The 20,783-nt window shown below is 40.3% G+C and overlaps 1 pseudogene; it reads left to right on the plus strand.

Annotated features, from left to right (window-relative positions):
* The first annotated feature begins 20,151 nt into the window (after positions 1-20,151).
* LOC114205597 (protein kish-A pseudogene) lies at positions 20,152-20,450 on the plus strand (annotated as a pseudogene).
* Positions 20,451-20,783: the final 333 nt, after the last annotated feature.

The following is a 20,783-nucleotide window of genomic DNA, read 5'->3' on the forward strand; positions in this document are numbered from 1 at the left end:
ATAACAAACCATTCCAAACTGAGGGGTGGAAAACAATAATAATTTTAGCATATCTCATGACTCTAAGGGTCAGCAGTTCAGACAGGGCAGCAGAGGAAAGGCTCATCTTTGTGCCACAATGTCTGGGCCTCGGCTGGGAAGAGTGAGAGGGGTGGGGTGATTCAGACATTTTGACACTGGAATTATCTGGAGGCTATTTCATTAACATGTCTAGCTCAGATGACTCAAAGTCTGCACTTAGCCAGGACTGTTGAACAAAGTACCTACACATGGCCTCTCCGTGACGCTTGGTCTTCCTGCAGCATGGCAGCTGGGTTTTGAGAGAGAGCATCTCAAGAGGGAACACCTGGAGAGAGAATGTTCCAAGAGAGCCAAGTAGAAGTGCATGGCCTTTTATGATCTAGCCTCAGAAGCCACATACCATCATTTCTGCCACACTCTGTTAGTCACAGCAATGACTGGCCTGCCTCTATTCTAAGGGAAGGGACGCAGACTCAGCTTCTTGACTGAAAGAACATCAAAGAATTTGGAGCCGTATTTTTAAATCATCACACATTCTTCCCCACTTTGGCTTTGCCATCTCAAGAGCTGCTCGGCCTTACTTGGGGCAGACACATAATTGTTTGTTGACACAGTGGCACCCAGCATGAGACTGGCTGGTTTGTAATCACACATAAGATACCCATTAGGAACACCTAGAAATACTTGAGGAATACCTCACAGGAGCCTGAGCTCCTGTGTGAATAGGAAAAACAAAAGTCAGAGAAACCAGCTTATTCTTAATAATGTAGTTCCACTTGTAAGCACAGGCTGGAGAAATCTCAGCAAAGGGTAGGAGGAACCCACTGTATACTTATGAATGATCAGAGAAAACAGGGCAACTAAAGAGGAAACCAACAGGGGTTCTAAAAGACAGAAACTAATGCACCACTTACTGCAATGCTACCCAGTTCAGGATGGCTGCAGATTGCAAACTAGATGAGCTATTTTGTTCTGTTGAAATAAGGAAACAAGCTGTGCTTTTCAAGCCAACTCTTTAAGCCAACCTTGAGTCTTCTATAAAGAATTGCAAGCATGATGCTCTTCAAAATGCCAGCCACGGATGCTCATGGAAATGCAAGTTTCATGTGCACAAGTGAGGAAAGTGCTTTATGTTAGAAATTGGCTTTTCAGCCACACACACACACACACACACCCCGTCCTCACATCTTTAATAATAAAACAAACCACAAAAAATTTATTTCCAAGCACTTGATCATTCTGAAAAATCAGAGGGAATTTGAGCCAAAAGGGAGGAAAGTAACCCTTCTCCACAAAGGATAAATATCTGCCCCATAATTTATGGAGAATGCAAATCATCCAAGCAGCAGTCTATTGGCATTGACTGTTATTTCACTTAATTAAATGGTTGTACAAGCCTCAGAATGCCAAGGCCCCTGCCAGCTGACCCTATTCCCATGACCTTCCCTCCACAGAGTTCAGGGGAACATGATACTAAAAAAAGCATTTCATTTTAAACTAGAGGGAAATATGAATTTGTGCATGAAGGGAGGTTAGGTGGTGGGGATTTTCCCTTGACTAATTTGTGCCATCGAAGCCTCTGTGACTATCGTGCATGAGAAACTTACGTTATCTTGTTTTTGTTTTTGTTTTTGTTTTGTATTTTTAATTCGGAGGACAATCAGCCCTGTCACTTTTTCATTATCATGTAGCTAAATTTTGCATGAAATATGTCACTGTTTATGCTGTTTTTTAAAAATTCCAGAACTCAGCATTTCCTATGCTTACTTTTGCTACTAAAGCCTTGATTCTTGAGTGATGTTGGACTCCAGAGTATTCTTCAGGAACTGGAGTTGTGATCCCATGATTAGGCTGACTGAGTCCTGGAGGATATGTAGGTGAAATTTTAATGGAAGTTTCATGCTGGGTAATCTCCCCTACCCACAGAGGTCAAGGTTCATGGGTCCATGCTAGTTCTACCTTAAATGAGTCTGCACACGGACACCTGGGTAGCTCAGTCAGTTAAGCATCTTACTCTTGATTTTAGCTCAGGTCGCGATCTCAGGATCATGAGATCAAACCCCGTGTCGCGCTCTGCACCCAGCAGGGAGTCTGCTTGAGATTCTCTCTCTCCCTCTGCCCCTCTCCCTGTGCTCACGTGCTCATACACTCGCTCTTGCTCTCTCTCTCTCTCTCTCAAATAAATATATCTTTTTTAAAAATTAATCTGCACAGCCTCTGATCTCTTCTTTTCCCCCATGCCCCCCTCAGTCTTTTTTTATGACTACACTAATGGATTTTTAAAACACTTTTATTCCATTGTATTAAATATAAAAGGGAATACATTTTTACATATGCAATTTAGAGTATTTCCAGCATTCTAAAAGGTTCCCTCCTGCCCCCTCATGCCCCTTCCCCTGAAAGGTAACCACTGTTCTGACTTAAGTCCCCATAGATTATTTTGCCTATTCTTGAACTTCATATAGATGGAATTATACAATACAGTTTGTATACTGTTGCTTCTTTCATTCACCATTATGAGAGTCCTCTGTGTTGTTGAACGTAGCAGCATTTTTCCCTTTCTTATATTCCATCGTATGAATATACATACAATAGTTTGTTTATTTGGAAACATTCTACTTCTAAAGATCATTTTACTGCGGATGGTGCCCTTGGGCTTTTTTCTCTATTTGTTATCCTCCCCAGATCCTCTATCATCAAAAAAGAGTCAGGCCTTCTGGAAGCCAAGAGCAACTTCAGGCTCCATGAGGTGAGTAGATGAAGGAGATATAGTCAAGCCTTTGAGATCCTATCCTGGAGGAGATTTTAAGTCCTTTAGAGTCTTCGAAGTGAAACAACCAGAAGAAGACAAAGAGGCAGCATCAGCATTATTTTCTTGCTGATGTTGACCTCTTTCAAAGTTTAACTTACACGTTCAACTGCTGGATATTTTTAGCACCTATTATATGCCAGATATTTGTTAGGTCCTGGGAATGAAGCATCAAATAAGACAGATAAGGATGCTGTTCTCCTGAAGCGAACTTTCAAAGAAGATATCAAATGGTGATAAAAGTTATGGTGAAAATTAAAATAGAACAGTGCAATGAAATAGCCAGAAAAAGGCTCTCTGGGGAGACCACAAAATGAAAAGAAATAGTCATAGCAAGAGAATCCAAGGGAAGCCATCAGGAGGAAACATATTCTAGGTTGGCAGAACAACTAGATCAATGTTCTTAAGTCGAGGATGAACTTGGCCTTCTTAAATAGAAGGCAGGCTCACGAGGTCAGCATCCAGGAGGCAACATGAAAGCAGCAGAAGATTAGGTCAGGGAAATAATCGGGAACTGGATCATACATGACTTTATGGTAAAGAGTTAAGATCTTATTCTAAGTATGATGGGAAGCCATTAGAGGGCTTAAGCAGAAGAGTAACACTGCTTAATTAAGTGGAAAGTGGCTGAAAAGGAGTCAGGAGTAGAAGCAGAATACAAACAAAGGGGCAACTCCCTCAAAGACAGAGGATGGTGTCTCGCACTAAGGTGGCAGCAAAGGAGGCAAAAACATGGACAGAGTTCAATATGTTTTGGAGAGAATCAACAGAATATGCCAGAGAAAAGATGTACCATCACATGAGGTCGTTAAAGGTAACACATTCAGCGGCCACCTCGGAATCTATAGAGTTAAAACCACACAACACCTCCAACCCCATCTCCAGCTTTGGGCAACTGCAAATTATTCTCCATCCACATAATTCTGTCATTTCAAAAATGTTACATGTAACCGTTTGATCGTTTGATATTGATTTATTTTTCCTTCAGCATGGTCCCCTTCCTATACACCCACAATTGTTGTGTGTGTCGAGTTTGTTCCTTTTTGGTGCTGAATAATAAGTATCTCATGGTATGAACATACCACAGTTTATTTAACCATTCACCCAAAAAGAACATTTGGGTTGTTTGCAGTTTTTGTTGATTAGAAATAAATCTTCTTCAATAATTTGGGTACAGGTTTTTATGTGACTATAAGTCTTCATTTCTCTGGAATAAATGCCTAGGAGTAGAATTGCTGGGTTGTACAGTTAAGTGCCCATTTAATATGAACTTGCCAGGCTGTGGTCCAGTGTGGTTGTACCATTGTGCATATCCCACTGACAATGTATGAGAGAGTCCAGTTCTCTGCATCCTTGCCAGCACTGATACTAACAGTATTTCTAATTCTGTTGAATATATATGTAGTGATTCTCTACCTGCTCTTAATTTCCATTTCCCAAAGGCTAATGTTACTGAAATCTTTTTTTTATTATTATTATGTTATGTTAATCACCATACATTTACATCATTAGTTTTTTTGGGGGGGGGTTACTTTTTTTTTAATTTTTTATTGTTATGTTAATCACCATATATTACATAATTTGTTTTGGTGTACTGTTCCATGATTCATTGTTTGTGTATAACACCCAGTGCTCGATGCAGAACGTGCCCTCTTTAATACCCATCACCAGGCTAACCCATCCCTCCACTCCCCTCCCCTCTAGAACCCTCAGTTTGTTTTTCAGAGTCCATCATCTCTCATGTTTCATCTCATCTTTTAATATATTTATTTGTCTTATGCACATCCTCCTCACTGAAATGTCTGTTTATGTGTTTTGCCCACTTCAAGTTAGATTTTTATTAATTCTTTTACTATTGATTGTCAAGGGTTCTCTATATAGTCTAGCAATAAGTCTTTTGTCAGATATGTGGTATGTAAATACATTCTCTCAATTTGTAGCTTTTCCTTTCATCCTCTTAACAAGGTCTTTCACAGAATAAATCTTTAATTTTGATGGAAAAAAAAAGGAAAAGATGTACCATTATGCTAAACAAGTTTCTGTCTTCATAGTGGGCCTTACTCAAGACTCCTTGTATACACCAGGATGGTGGAGGAAAGAATAAAGAACCTCAGGGGGAAAGATGATCTTGCCTCATAGTAATCACTTCCATTGGCCCACAACATGCAGAAAGTACCCTCACATATATATTATCACTTTATTCTTATAACATTTCTATAAGGGAAGGGAAGGGAAGACATAAAAAATGCAATCTGACAAATAAAAGAAACTCAGAAACTGAAGGTAATAATGGACTAAACAAAGGACTCAATTAATACTAACAATTAGTAAGTTACTAATCCAAGACTTGTACCCATCCTTGTGGTATTGTTCCTCCATATTGTTTTCCTGAGATATCTGCCTCTAGTGATCATAATGAATCTTAACTTGTATTGATTGCTTTCTCTTTGCCAGACACTGTGGTTCCTCGTGACATATCTCACCTCTTTTAATCCTATAATGTAAGTACCATTACTGAAGTCCTTATTTCGCAGACCTATAAACTTAAGGCTAAGAGAGTTTAAGTGCCCTTTCAAAGCTATCACAGACGCTGAAGTGCGAGAACTAGAATTTAAGCCAAGGCAAACTCACTCCAAAGCCCATTTCCCCAGTCATAATATTAAGCTATTATAGAAAGAATAAGTAGAATGTGTTAAAAATCCCATTTGCCACCTCCAGTGTTAAGTATCTTAAAATAATTCCAAATACTAATATTCTCTGAGACTTTTAACACCACCATACTGATAAATTAATAACAAACACTGTGGACGTTTTCTTCCTCACCCATGATATTCATTGAAGAATCTATTTCTCAGCTTCTCTCCCCAGCCTCTGAAAAATTTCCACAATGGAAGATCTGATGATTTGTTCTTTTACCATTTGATCCCTAGGGACGTCTATCTATAGCCACCAGTGTAATTAAAGATTTGTCAAAATGTGAGGGTTGTCAGCAAGTTTGACTTTATTATTTGCTCAGAAAATATAAAATATCCATTATAGAGCCAGCCTTCATGATTATAAACATTTATTAGAGACAAATAATTTAATAATAGATAACACTAACTCATCCACATTCAAACTATCTCTGAGACCTCCTCCAAGACGTCTTCTATTATTTAACCAAATGTTACCTTATCTGTTTTTTAAAAATCCAATTCAGACTGCTTCTCATTAAAATTTTGTTTTGGTTTCATAAATCCAGCATCTGCTACTTAAATGCATTCTATTAAATTACATACCATTTAGAGTTAGAAGAGACATCCAGGACTATATAATCTAAATGTTTCAAGTTGGGACACCTAGGTGGCTCAGGCGGTTAAGTGCCTGCCTTCAGCTAAGGTCATGATCCCAGGGTCCTAGGATCAAGTCCCACAGTGGGCTCCTTGCTCAGCAGGGAGCCTGCTTCTCCTTCTGCCTGCCACTCCCCCTGCTTGTGCTCTCTCTCTCTCTCTCTCTGACAAATAAAATCCTTAAAAAAATTTTTAAATAAAATAAATGTTTCAAGTTATAGTGGGAGAAGCATAGTTCCACAAAGTTTCCTACATGTCCAGGGTCCCACAGTGAGTTGATGACAAAGCCAAGAGTATGTCTGGTCCAGCACAGCAATATTTTACCATCTCTCTGTGTTACTTTTACTAGCATATTAACATTCTCTCTCATAAAGAAAGTCTAGAAACTTAGTCTCTAATTATGTACATAATCCCATATATAACTATATAGTGATCTATATAAGCAGACTTTCACATCCTTTGGAGCTGGGAAAACTCCTCCAGATCCAGTTCTGATGAGGTTGCACCAACTCCCTCAGACAGAATGAGTCATTCTGTCATCATGTTCCCAGAAAGTGGTGCTCACATTTCAACTATAATAGTTATCACATTGTATTCTAGCTTACCCTGTTTAAATTTATACCTCCTCTACAGCGCTGTGAGTTCATCTAGGCAAAGACGGTGCCTTAATTCACCTTGTGAACTCAAACACTTTGCATAAAATATGCATTCAGTAAAAGTTTTTATGAATGAATGTGTTATGGAATCAATCAATTATTAGAGATTGCCTTGTCCACTCCCTGAGCTCAAAGAGACAGAATAATTGACTTATCGATATCATACAAAATACATTTGTAAAAATCAAACATAAATAAAGCAAAGTAGACAGTTGAAGAGATTATTCTGGGTAGCAAAGGGGAGGAGATTGTATCAGACTACACAGTCTGTACCAGAACGTATCAAATAAGAGATCAGGAAACAGAAACCACACAATAACTAAACAGAAGTTTAATATAAAGAATTATTAAACTCAGATAGGAGAATAACTATAAAGATATAAAGAGAATTCTAAAGGATACCTTGGATTCAAGGGTGAATCCTGGGAAGGACAAACTTAGAAAAAAGACAAAGTTGGCTCCTTCCCCAAGGCTGAGGTTTAGCCTCATCAAAGATGGGCTGTGGTTGCAGCCCATAGGATGGTAAAGAAGTTCACTGAGTTGCCTGGACCAGGGCTGGACCTGGGCTGCTAGACAAGCCACAACAAACCCCACCTCCTAGGTACAGGGGAGCTGTGGCTGGTGAGTCGGCCTGCAGAGGGATTCGGGCATGCAGAGGGAGTCTGGCTCCAGGTGCAAGGCCCGGAGCACACAGTGTCCACACCAGGAGAACCACAGGAAGCAAACTTCTGAGGCACAAGCCAGCAGAGGTTAGTGGGAGGGCACACAGAAGGAGTTGGGATGCCACTGGGGGCACAAGGGCTGGAGCGTGCAATGTTCCCATCAGGGGGCCAAAACAAGGTGCTGACCGGGTCCAAGCCGCTAAGTTGCTAAGGGACTGCCCATTCAGCTGGGGCAGAACAACACCAGACGTCCCTTGCACCACCCCTGACTGATGGCAGCAGAAGCAGGGGACAGCAAACACTGCAGCCAGAAGGAGGAAGAGCGCCCCTTCCTCCTGCAATGTCCCTTCAGCTCCTTCTACTGACAAAGCTCAACATCACCCCACTGAGAAGAAGAAATGCTCAAAAAAGTCCAGTCCATTATCACACAGCAAATGCTGAAGGACCAATCTGGAGCTGAGAGACAAGAAACTGGTAAGTGAGATCTGATACTCAATAAATAAAAGACGCTTAGCCCAAGTTATAATGTCCTCTAGCTCTCAGTCTCCTCAGCTGCAAAATGAGGAGAGTAATAGTATCTGCCTCATAGGTGGCATTAGTAAAAAGATAACATGCATACTTGGAACAATAACAACACATGAGCTGATCGTAGAACAGTGCCCGGCACATAATAAGAATTCAATCGATGTTTGCTATCATCACTTTCACTGGAAAGCAGAACTGGAATCAGACGAGTCCAGTTCCGTTCCCAGCCCTGCTGTTACTGACTGGGGTGCACAGCTATCACTCCTCACGGGGCCTTAGTTTCTACCGCTGTAATGCGGCCTTTTCCCACCTTTTTTTTTTTTTTTTTTAAGAAACTGCTTATTTTCCAACAGCTTTATTTCCCTTTTCTGTCTAGGTCTGTGAAAGAACAGCTTAAGACCACTGGGTAGTTGTTCTTAGCCGCACAGGGACCTGAGCAGCGGGAGCGGCGGACCAGTCCTTAGGAGGGGGCCCCTGCAAGAGGCACCCAGGGCACCTGTGCCTTCAGACCCGCCTGCGACCCCAGGGGGAGTGTCAGTACATTCGGGAGCTGGAGCAGTCCACTCACCCTGAAATTCCTCCTTTGTCACGGCCTTTCCGGCAGCAGCCTGCTCTTCCTTTCAGGCAGCAGCCTGCTCTTCCTTTCCATCTCTTCGCCACCTGTGTAGAAGGGAGGATCACGCGCAGCCTCCCACGAGTGGTCGCGGGGATGAGGCTGCACATGCGCAGAACTTTTGGGCAAGCGCCCACTACCTCGAACCTGCTGACTGACTGCGCCCCCTTCTTGCTGCCTGGGATGGAAATGTCCGCATAGTACGAAGGAGCATGTGTGTTACACAGGTTAATACACAGTGGTAAGCAGGGTAATATAAGACGCCTGCGGGGGCAGCTGGTGGACAGCCCTGGGATTAGTAACCACCGGAAGTCGTGGCTTTCCGAAGACTGCCCGGACCCAGTTGGTGAAGGTCCTAGGGAGGAAGCAGCCAGCAATAGAAGTGGCTCAGGTGGCCGCAGCAAACTCCGGCACATCTTGCGGGCCAATATTCTTGGAGGATAAGGCACCGACATCAGCCAAGTTTTCAGGGGCTTGAGCTATCAGCACAAGCGCCTCTCAGGTTCTATTCAGATGTCGGATGCAGATGCCATCACTGTTGCCTTTTTAGACGACCTGTCCGATTGGAAGTCAAGGTGGGTGCCACCTAAGTGGGTTCCTGCTGCAAGGAATGTGAGGACATCTTCATTTGCAGGACATCTAGGGCTCTGCACAAGGTGAAAGTTTCCCTTAAAGTTACAATGGGAACCCAGAACAATGCCATATGGACCTCTCTCTCTGGGTAGTGTGGAAAGGCCCTTTCTCACTTTTCACATCGCATTTTTCCATCTCACATGCCCGACATCCACGCCTTCTGCTCCACACCAGGGAAACCCATTTTGGCGCACACAGAGAGCCTAACCCTCAAAACTATAGCTAAGAAGATAAAGGCAGGGCATTTGGCTGCATTGAGAAACGTTGAAGACATTTACAAGACAAAAATAACAATCCCGTGTGACGGTTTGTCAGTCTTCTCTGGGAAATGATAGCACATTTCAACTATTATCAAGCATTAATTCATTAGGAAACTTTTAACTAGTGGATAGTAAGGCCCCAAACAAATAGTGCACAGAGAAACTAGGTTTTAAAGACACGTTCAAAGGGAATGGGAGATTCCATCTGGGAAGGCTGAGGTGGAATGGGATAGAAATGGTAGAGCGGTGTTTCTCAAACTTTACTGTGCCTATGAATCACCTAGAGGTCTCATTATAATGCAGGTTCAGATTCAGCAGGTCTCGGGCGGGGCCTGAGATTCTACATTTCTAATAAGCTCCGACCCACGGACCACACTCTCTATAGTGCCATGGGAACCGGCCGTCTGGCTATCCAGGACTTCTATGCCTGGGGGTGTGATGCAAAAGACAAGTTTTTTCAACTTAAAGTTTTTCCTGCAATGAAGTCATTGCAGACATCTGACTTCCAAAATACCATCCAGAAAAAATGAGCTTCAGAAATGTCAATCTCTGAATTCCCATTGCTCCCAACATTTTTAAATAACATCAAAAGCACATGACAGGCCAGAATAAACATAAACAGGTGTTGAATAAACATAAAAGATCAGAAATTCTTTAAATGATTATCAGATTATACCAGGGGTTCCCAAAATTTCTCTTTGGAAGGATCCTTAGTGACTCTGTGATTTTTCTCAGTGTCCCCAGACCAAATGAAATAACCAACTGTTTTATCTAGTAAGTAGTTAGGTCCCTACTTGGTAAGGTATTTTGTTTTCTGTTTGTTTGTTGTTTGGTTTTGGTCCTAACAACTTAGTAGCCATTTGGGGAAAAAAATAATATTCATAAACTGAAAGTATGCTTTTATTTCATCTTTAAATAACCACAAGTACTTACTAATTGGATGTGTGCATCTATTGGGCATTGCAAAACTTCTCAAACTTTGAAATCAGATTGGACACTACCACCCTCATCCCCCATTCCACTTTGCTTTTCATGTAGTAATTGTTATTTATCACAGCAACTGTCAAAAACCCAGCTTCACAAATATATGACAGCACTGAGAAGAATGTAGTACAATCTTATTGAAGAAACTGAAAACTATCTTGAGCTAGTAGTTTATGTGGTATCCAAGAGATATTGAATATTGTTATACTCTCCTCAAAAACTGAAACATTTCTGAGGCTCAGTTTAGGAACTACAGGATCATACCCTTTGCAAAGTACTAATCATGACCAAAGGCAAAGTAAGAATTCTAAAAGAAGATAGAAATTTTTGCAAGGAATACCAAGAGCAATACAATAAAATTTCCCTTAGCTATTAAAGAGAGACCAATTATTCTCTGTCTCATTAGAACAAAAGCATATTCTTAAATTAACATTAGGATTCTTAAGACAAAATATTATGGTCTTTTGAAGGAAATGAACTTCCTAATATTTTCTCAATAACAACAAATCACTTTCCCATCAGCAAAAAAGACTTTGCCTGTAAATATCATTGTCCCTTTATTTTTTTACATTTACCCTCTATTTTTTTTGACATTCAATTTCAAATTAAGCCTAAGGAACAATTTTGAACATTCAAGCTTACAAAAAGAAAAAAAAAAGAAGAAAGAAAGAAAAGAAAAGAACCTGGATTGATTCAAAGTTTTACTTTATGTACCTACAATTTCCCAGTAGTCCTATTTCTCAATCAGAATTTGAATAATCTTTACAACTTGTATTCCCCCAAAACTCAGATTTAATGACTCAATAGGTTCAGAAAGAGAAATAACAGCTGCAGCTCATCCCGCAGTGCTGTTCAGTAATGACAATGTTATACCACATTAGCAATTGTGACATTAATAAAAAGAAGCCCATAGGATTAACCAAAGACAGCTGACTTTAGTCAAATGTAGGTCAGGCTTTGTTTGCTCAGAAGCTGGTAATAAATTCCCAGGTAAGTGCTCTCGTGTGTCACACATATATGTCAGGAGCATAATTTCAGCCCCACTAAATGATTCACATTTTTAAGTTTCTGTAAGCCATTTTTGAATTATTGTTAAGCATTTAATTTCACTGCCAGGCATATAGGCTCCTTAAAATTATTAAATTATGTGACATTACAGCATGTTTTTCCTTCAGGTACCACTTAAGAACACCTTAGAGAATTTCATGTTAACCTTCCAGATACTGAAGTACTTACTAGAAGAGACTCAGGGGTCACCTCTTAATTTATAGCATAATTATGGGGAAAATGGTGTTGATGGCAAAGCTAGCCATCTATAATCACAAAGTCCTCATTGTCACAGGAAATGTCAATGTAAGCCTAATGTGAACATTGCATTCTTAATCAAGTCTTATGGTCAGCTTTATACAAACAAGAAGTCCAGAATTTATACAAACAAGAAGTCCATACAATCCTAAAATATATTTGATATTTGTCTAAGAAATGGATTCACAAAAAAAAAAAAAAAAAAAGAAAGAAAAAAGAAATGGAACCACATGTCCACAAAAAGACCTGCACAAAAATATTCATAGCAGCTCTATTCATAATGGCCCCAAACTGGAAATAACCCAAATCAACAGGCAGATGGCTAAAGAAATGGTGGTATATTCATATGCTGGAACACTACTCAAAAATAATAAGAAAAGAACCACAGATCTCTGCAACAATCATGGACAAATCTCTAAAACACTATGTTAAGTGAAAATGGTTAAACACAAAACAGAACAAGATGCATGATTCCATTTATGTGCAATTATAGGACAGTCAAACCAATCTATGGTGATAAATCAGAATAGTGGTCGTGGGGTAGGGAATGGTACAGGACTGTCTGGGCAAAGCACAAGAACACTTTGTGAGTAATAAGTTCCATATCTCGATGGGGTGAGGCATTGTGCACATAAACATTTGCCAAATTCATCAAACTGTCATTTAAGATCTGTACATTAGGGACGCCTGGGTGGCTCAGTCAGTTAGGCATCTGCCTTCAGCTCAGGTCATGATCCCAGGGCCCTGGGATCGAGTCCCACATTGGGCTCCTTGCTCAGCAGGGAAACTGCTTCTCCCTCTGCAATGGAATATTACTCAGCCATCAAAAAAAAAAAAAGAAATCTTGCCATTTGCAATGACATGGTTGGAACTGGAGGGTATTATGCTAAACGAAATAAATCAGAGAAAGACAAATATCATATGATTTCACTCATATATCATATGTGGAATTTAAGAAAAAAACAGATGAACATAGAAGAAGGGAAGGAAAATTTAAAAAGGATAAAAACAGAGAGGGAGGCAAACCATAAGAGACTCAACTATAGGGAACAAACTGAGCGTTGCTGAAGGGGAGGTGGGTGGGGGAATGGAGTAAATGGGTCATGGGCATTAAAGAGGGCACTTGATGTAAAGAGCACTGAGTATTATATGCAACTGATGAATCACTAAATTCTACCCCTGAAACTAATAATAATTTTTAAAAAAGACATGTATGAAATATACCTCATTAAATAAAATATATGTGGTATTCTGCAAGCTTTTAATTTTATATTTAAACTTTATTAAATCAAGTACCTTTATTAAATATTTATGTAACTGTAAAATGTGATGAGGTCTTCTAGATATAATCAAAAAGAGATGTTGCCCAAAAGAGTTACTAATTTCGTATTACCCAATTATGATAATAAACAGTGGGGTGCCTGGATGATTCAGTCATTTAAGCGTCTGCCTTAGGCTCGGGTCATAATCCCGGGGTCCTGGGATCGGGCACCATGTGGGGCTCCCTGCTCTGTGGGGAGCCTGCTTCTCCTTCTCCCTCTCTCTCTCTGCTCCTCCCACACCACTCATGCTCCATGCTCTCTCTCTTTCTCTCTCTCTCTGTCAAATAAATAAATAAAATCTTAAAAAAAAACAAAAAAAGGATAAGAAACAGCATAGTTAACAAAGTAGATAATTTGAACTTATTGACATCTTAATTCTTTCTAGTGTAAATGACAACCTGGGTGGCTCAGTCGTTAAGCGTTAATATGCCTTGGGCTCAGGTCATGGTCCCAGGGTCCTGGAATCGAGCCCCACATCAGGCTCCCTGCTCCGCGGGAAGCCTGCTTCTCCCCCTCCCGCTCCTCCCTGCTTGTGTTCCCTCTCTCGCTGTGTCTCTCTCTGTCAAATAAATAAATAAAATCTTAAAAAATAAATAAATAAATGTGAAAAATCAGAAAACTATCAACTGGTATAAATGCAATTAAGTGCTTAAAACTAGTTTATATATTAATGTAGAGTAATTGCAAGATGAGCCCAAAATAGTAAATGATAGAAAAAATTATTTGAATTTCTAATACTAAGCAGAGTTCAGTTGACTCTTCCAACACAAGCCTTACTCCTGCCACCATTCTGAGTCAGGCCCTCATTTTTGTTTTGTTTTGTGTTTTTAAGTGCAGCAGATTCCTAATTGGCTTTCCTAATTTTGCTGTCATCCTCCTTTGATCCATTTAAAGCCATCATATTAATCCTTCAGCAGTCTGCAAGAGCATCTCCCACCATACATCACAATTTATAGCCACAGTCAGCTCCCTAGCCCATCATTCAAAAACCGATGGTCTGACCACAGTCTGCCTGTCATTGTATCTAATCTCATAGCCACTTTTTTTTTTCCTGGTCTCCCATCAGTCCACAGATCTCTGCCCTAAGAAAGCTTGATGATGCTCCCATTTCTGCCACTGGGCCTTTGCTTATGCCACCTGTCCATCTGAATTTCATATCATTTTGTCCCCACCTCACCATCCACATTCATCCCAGTTTTCAAGATCCACTTTAGCTATCACTTCCTCTTAAGGAAGTTCCTCATTTTCCTCACCCAGAGTAACCTTTCTTTCTTATAAACATTCATCACATTGTATGCCCAGTTCTCCTATCATAATCATCACTATCTGTCTTATATTGTGAAATGGTTTGGACTCCAGCTCCAGAGAGAAATACACAGCTTACAAACTTAGCTCCCCAGCAATCAGAACTTAGGCAGGTTACTTCATCTCTCTATACTTCTGATTATTCACCTATTAAAAAGATAAAATTAAAATAGTACTTTTCTTATATAATTGTTGTGAACAAGAAATTAGACAATGTACATACAGTGCTTAGTCTGGCACACATTTTAAGTGTTCAATAATATTTACCCCAAAAGCTGCTGGTTAAAAGAGAATAAATTCTCTAAGCAGATGAACTATATTCAAAGAATTGAAAGAACTCGTAAATGGAGTGTTTTGAGGACTATCAAGTTATGCCAGAAGGTTGGAGAAAGATGACTTTTGCTGTGATTTCCAAAATAGGGCATAAATTAAGTTTCAAAAACTGTAGAATGGTGGCCTTAATTTTAGGCAGGAAGAGTCTGGTGAAAAGGAAAACAAAAACAAAAACAAAAGAAGGAGAAGTAGTCCAGGTACCAAACAGAAATGAAAACACATGTCTACACCAAGATTCATACATGAATATTCAAAGCAGCTTCATTCATAATAGCCAAAAACTAGAAACAAATGTCCACCAACAGAGAAGTGAATAAACAAAATGTGTTATATCCCTACAACAGAGTATCATTTAGCACTAAAAAGGAACATGCTACTGAGAGAGCAACAGTGTGGATGAATCTCAAAACTTTTACACTGAATAAAAGAAGCCAAACACACACACAACACAAAAGTGCATACTGTATAATTCTATTTATATGAAATTCTAGAAAGTGTAAGTCACCTATCATGACAGAAAGATCAGAAGTTGCCTGAGGATTGGGGATGGAGGGAGGGAGGGACTGCAAAGGAGCATGAGGAAACCTTGGAAGGTGTTGGAAATGTTCTGTGTCTCAGTTCCAGTGGTGGTTTCAAGGGACTAAATATAATTCTGTCAAAATTCATCAAATTGTATACTTCAAACAGGTATAATTTATTTTACATGAATTATACCTCCATCAAACTAATATTTAAAAAAAATAACCAATAAGTAAAAAGGTTTCTTTTAGTCAAAGAGACCTTGGAAGAGGAGTAGGACTGATCGGGACACAGGACATTTTCATTAAGAAAATGTCATATTTGTCTGGGAGTTTTTGTTTCTTCAGTGGGGCTACTGGGTTGCATTATCTGGGGGCTATAGTAGATGCAAAGTGCCTGAACTTCCCCACAATAGTTGAAGAGATTTTTCATGATACACTGTGAGATCAAGTAAAATTTTATGGGACAGGTGCAAGGACAGTTGAAGAATTGAGTGATGATTCCTGTGTTATCCTAGAAGACTTCCAGTGTCAGATCACATGGTCTATATTTGATCTGTTAACATTTTTATCAATTATTTGCCTGAACCACTAAGGACACAGCCATCAACTTCATGTTGACTGAACATTGCCATCTTAAACAAAAGATAAGAATCTAAATTATCTTAACAGGCAAGAGCAGTAGGTTAGATCTGACAAAATGAAACTTCACAAGGAGAGCTATTAAATAACTGAATTGAGTCTAAAATCTAGCTTTCCAAGTACAAGACAGAAGTACCATGCCATACCAACAGGATATTAGAAAAAGAAGCCATAGGGGCATAATCAGTAATAAGTTGAATGTCAATCAACAATGAAATATAACTCTTACAGATGTTAACATGACCTGCGTTGCATCAAGAAAGATATAAACTCTAATAGAAAGGAGGTGAAAATCTTGTTCTATTCTCCACAATAGGCTTACAGTAAACACTGCATTAGTGAGAAAGCAATAAGGGCTTTCTAGCCTAGAGAAGAGAGGACTGAAGGGGTAGGAGCAGGGGTGAAGCAAGGAGACAGCTGCAAAATCTTTGTCAATTCTCTCCATCAAGAAGTGGAGTTATATTTCCCAACATTTGAATCTGGGCTGCTCTGTGACCATGTTGACCAAGAGAATCCAGGGAAAATGATACCGCGCCAGTTCCAGGCCCAGTCTTAAAGAAGACTGGCAGCTTCCATTTCCTCTCTCTTAGACCCCGGCCACCATGTAGTAAGAAACCTCAAGCAGCTTCATGTAGCATAATTGAGGCACCAGGCCAACAGCCCCAACCAAGCTCCCTGTCAGCGCATGTAAGTGAGCCACTTAGAAGTAGATCTTTGCCTCACCAAGCTACCCCAGCTGATGCTTCATGGAGCAAAAATGATCTTTCCCCCACTGAGTTTTGCCAAATGGCAAAACCACTAGCAGAAAACTTACTGTTCTGTTGAGTCACTGAGTGTTGGGATAGTTTGTTAGACAGCAAGAGAAAACTGAAACAGTAGCATCCTCAAATATATGAAGAGCTATCATATGCTTGGCCACATGGGCTAGAATTAGAACCAATATGCATAATTTGGAGACAATCACTGTGAGGCAGGCTGGAATTTCAAAGATAAGACTAGACAGAAATCAAGAACAGAGTGTCAGAGCTGTGGGACTCATCTGGTGTTAAGACGGACCTTGAGGAAATAAACAAAGAATCAAATTAGAATACTCCAAGTTGCATGGGTAGCCCAGGCTCGATTTCAGATGGCATCAGTTCCCAAGGGTTCCATCTGCAGTGGCAGAGACCGGCATCACAGTTCCAGGTGGAGGACCTGTTAAAATTCAGAGTGGGAGGTCAATCCCGGAGGAACCATTAGAGTGACCAACTCAAACCAGAGAAAAACAAGGGCACAAGGGCTAGGCACCAGAGTAGGTACTTAAACAGTGTAGGTTGGAATGGGGGCACTCCTTAGACCTATCAGACATCAGACACGGTTCTTGATCCCATTCTCTGATAGGAGTGCAAATCCTAATGTGTCATCAGGCTAGATTAGGATTAGCTCAGAAACCAGGCAACTGAGGAATTAGCTCAGGAACTGGGATGGGCAAACAGACAGAGAGCAGCTCTTCAGTATTCCTTAGCTGTGTGGGGCTCAGAACAAGAGGTTTCTGAAAGGAGCTACAGAAAAATAGGTTTTAGTTTGACACAAGAGGACTTTCGCAGTTGGAGAGGTATATTCTGATGCTGGCAGAAGCCTGAATTGTCACCCGCCAGCAGGTCTACAGAGAAGATGCATTCATCTGATGAGAACTATGTCAAATAACTTTTAAATTCCCTTGCAACTTAAGATTTCCCAACACCAAAAATACACAAGAGGGCAAAGTGCTTGCACAGGGTACATAAGTACTCAACAAGGGGTGGATGGATGAACAGATAGACACACATATGAATGAACAAATGGATGAATGGAAGTGGATGGATGGATAGACGACTAATGCAGTTTGACATTTCCAAACACTCATCACCACCTGTCCCCAAACACACACGTACTGTAGGAACTAAACTGGACTTAAAAGAAAAGGAATCAAAATGTATTTGTGCCTCGAAGAGTTTGCCAAACACTTATCCTCAAGGATCCAAATATATGCTGCATTTTTCTGCTTAGGAGAGCAATTTCCTAAGAAACTTAGGATTTCATATGAAAATCTCTTCATTTGTTCTGACTGGCTCAGTCTGAGCAGGCATCATGGTGACCCTGTCTAACATAAAAGCGGGGAAATCCCACACAGCTCAGGGACCCCTGGCTCCAGGGCAAAAGAGAGACTGGAGCCACAGAGACACACTGACCAGGGTCCAAAAGTTCTACTGCTGTTTCTCTCAGGTGACTTCTCATTTTTCCTTTGTTTTTACATGACCTGCATCTATTTGCAACTACTGCTCCCGGCACACACTCGCCAAGGTGGATGTCTCTGCAAGCTTCTGACACAGTTTCTACTGTCCCCCTCAATAACAGGGCTCTTCGTGGCAAAGGCTTTATTTAAATAAATTTGCTAACACCTTCACGCACAAAGAACATCTTGCTCTCTCAGGAAGAGAATGAAGCTCTGAGTTCCAGGCAGTGGCTTATAAATTTTTTTAACCCCAACGCAGAGTCAGAAAAGCATTTTGTATCACAACCTAGGACACAAAACACGTATAAAACAAGAGTTACCTAACTCTGTGCCATGCGTTCTAATATTTTCTATTCTGATTTATTTTTTAAGCCACCGGTCAGAATTAATTTGATTTGATGACACAGTAATGCATAGGAATGAGTGGTCTGAAAAAGCACTACTTAAGGGCCAATTATCAATTAATATTGAAAGAGTGTGGCCGTGGACCAAGTGCCCCAAAACTGTGTTATCAACATTAGAAGAAAAGCCTGGATCCCCCAAAACCTATAAATAACATAACCATTTTCTAAGAATGGAACTAATAAGATTTAATACATAATGGATGAGATTAGCTAAATGTAGAAATCAATTCAAGAAAATGTAGGGCTGCGGGGATTTGAAAGTCCAATCAAGGTGTCCAGGAAGTGCAGTGTGACAGACATCTTACTGTGTTATACTTCTAATAGGAAAATTTGAGACCACACAGTTTTATTTTGCCTTGTCTGAGGAAATCCTGTTGATAGCAGGAACTGACTATATGGGTCTTATAAGTGGGAAGTCAACATACAAGGACTTTCTTAGTGGGTCCCCCATCCAGGGCACCTGAACACAAATATCCAATCTGCTTGACAGCTTAGGGACTAGAGGGAAGTGCATGGAACATCAGGCTCACAGCTCAATGACCCCTATCCCCTTTCTCTTCATTTGGATCCACTACACAACTTGTGATTTAAACATTAGTTCCCCAAACATGTTTTCCTAAAATGATAAGAACACACTACCCAGCTAATATGAATATCTCCTCTGCTTGCCAGGTATATTTTTCATTGTAAATTAATAGATCAGGATCTTGATGAATATATCAGTCTTGTGGGTTCGGTTATATGATCCTTTCTGTGCTGGATGAAATATCAAGGTCGTGCAAGGCAAAGAACCAGATCTAGCACAGAGCAGCGTGCTGGGATGATAGCATTCGGAAGAGAGCTTGCCTGGGTAGCCAGCCAGTCTCCCTCAAAGAAATCCCTCTCTCAACTCTATCACTCTACCTATAACAAGTTATTCAGAGGTTGATAAATGACAAACCAAATAATAACATATTGGTTTTGTAGACACAGGCATTGACTTAGCATTCCTTTAGCCAGCTGGAGCAAAGGAATATTATTGAAACCCTGTCAAATTTGCTTTCCCACACCAGGGCTGTGTGTGGTCCAAATTTCCACAGACTGTTAATATTTTTAAGAGAAGACTAAACAATTTGTGTCATGGGTTCTGGTGGACCATATCATTCCTTAGCATTTAAAATCATCTGCTGGGGGCGCCTGGGTGGCTCAATCGTTAAGCATCTGCCTTCGGCTCAGGTCATGATCCCAGGGTCCTGGGATCGAGCCCCGCATTGGGCTCCCTGCTCCGCGGGAAGCCTGCTTCTCCCTCTCCCACTCCCCCTGCTTGTGTTCCCTCTCTCACTGTGTCTCTCTCCCTAGAATAAATAAATAAAAATTTTTAAAAATAAAATAAAATAAAATCATCTGCTGGGTCTGGCTTTTCTATGCTCCTCAGTGTCATGCCTTCACTCCAAACATGTTTTGTGAACACCCAGGTTCAGCGGTCACAAAAAGAATAAAGGCTCGACCCTCAAGGAAGTCAAAGACTGGAACGGAAGAATAATGATAAATCAGTGTGAGAGAAGGGTGATGTGGCTGGGGCTTCACCGGCCTCACTATGTCTGCCATTTTCAATTTTCAGAGTCTGTGTTGACCGTAATCTTGCTGCTTATGTGTACCTGTGCTTATAACCAATCCTTGACACCCAGCCTCCTGGACAGAAATAAAACTGGATTGTCAGGTATATTTTGGAAGTGTGCCAGAATTGGTGAACGGAAGAGTCCTTATATTGCAGTATGCTGTATAGTGATGGCCTTCAGCTCCTCTTCATACAGTAGTTTGGAAGAATATCAGAATTTAATTGCCATCAGATTTCAGTATGAAAAAAGGACTTATTTACAGAAAATAATGGAATGAATGGTTAATCCTTTAATGTCTGAACTTTGAGATAAATTTCCAGCTGCTATTCTCTGTTTTTATTATTGGACCAAGGTTCTATATAAATAGCATGTAACCATTTAATACTCAAAAGTTTAATATGCCTGTAACAATCAATGTCAGTACTGTCACTACAATATTACATTCTGCAAATGTTATTCTGTTATGTCAGATACCAGTTTTCAGTGAGGTATCTCTAAGGCACATAATAGAAAACAAAATTGGTAAATGACCCAAGTTTCTTTCACTGTGGTTTGGGAATGATAAATCCTTATAGAATGAGGAAAAAAATAAATAACTCAGTGTGAGAAA

Source organism: Eumetopias jubatus, unplaced genomic scaffold, assembly GCF_037043125.1.
Source record: "Eumetopias jubatus isolate StellerSeaLion01/CBP00866 unplaced genomic scaffold, mEumJub1_p1.0 scaffold_1, whole genome shotgun sequence".
Taxonomy (NCBI): Eukaryota; Metazoa; Chordata; class Mammalia; order Carnivora; family Otariidae; genus Eumetopias; species Eumetopias jubatus.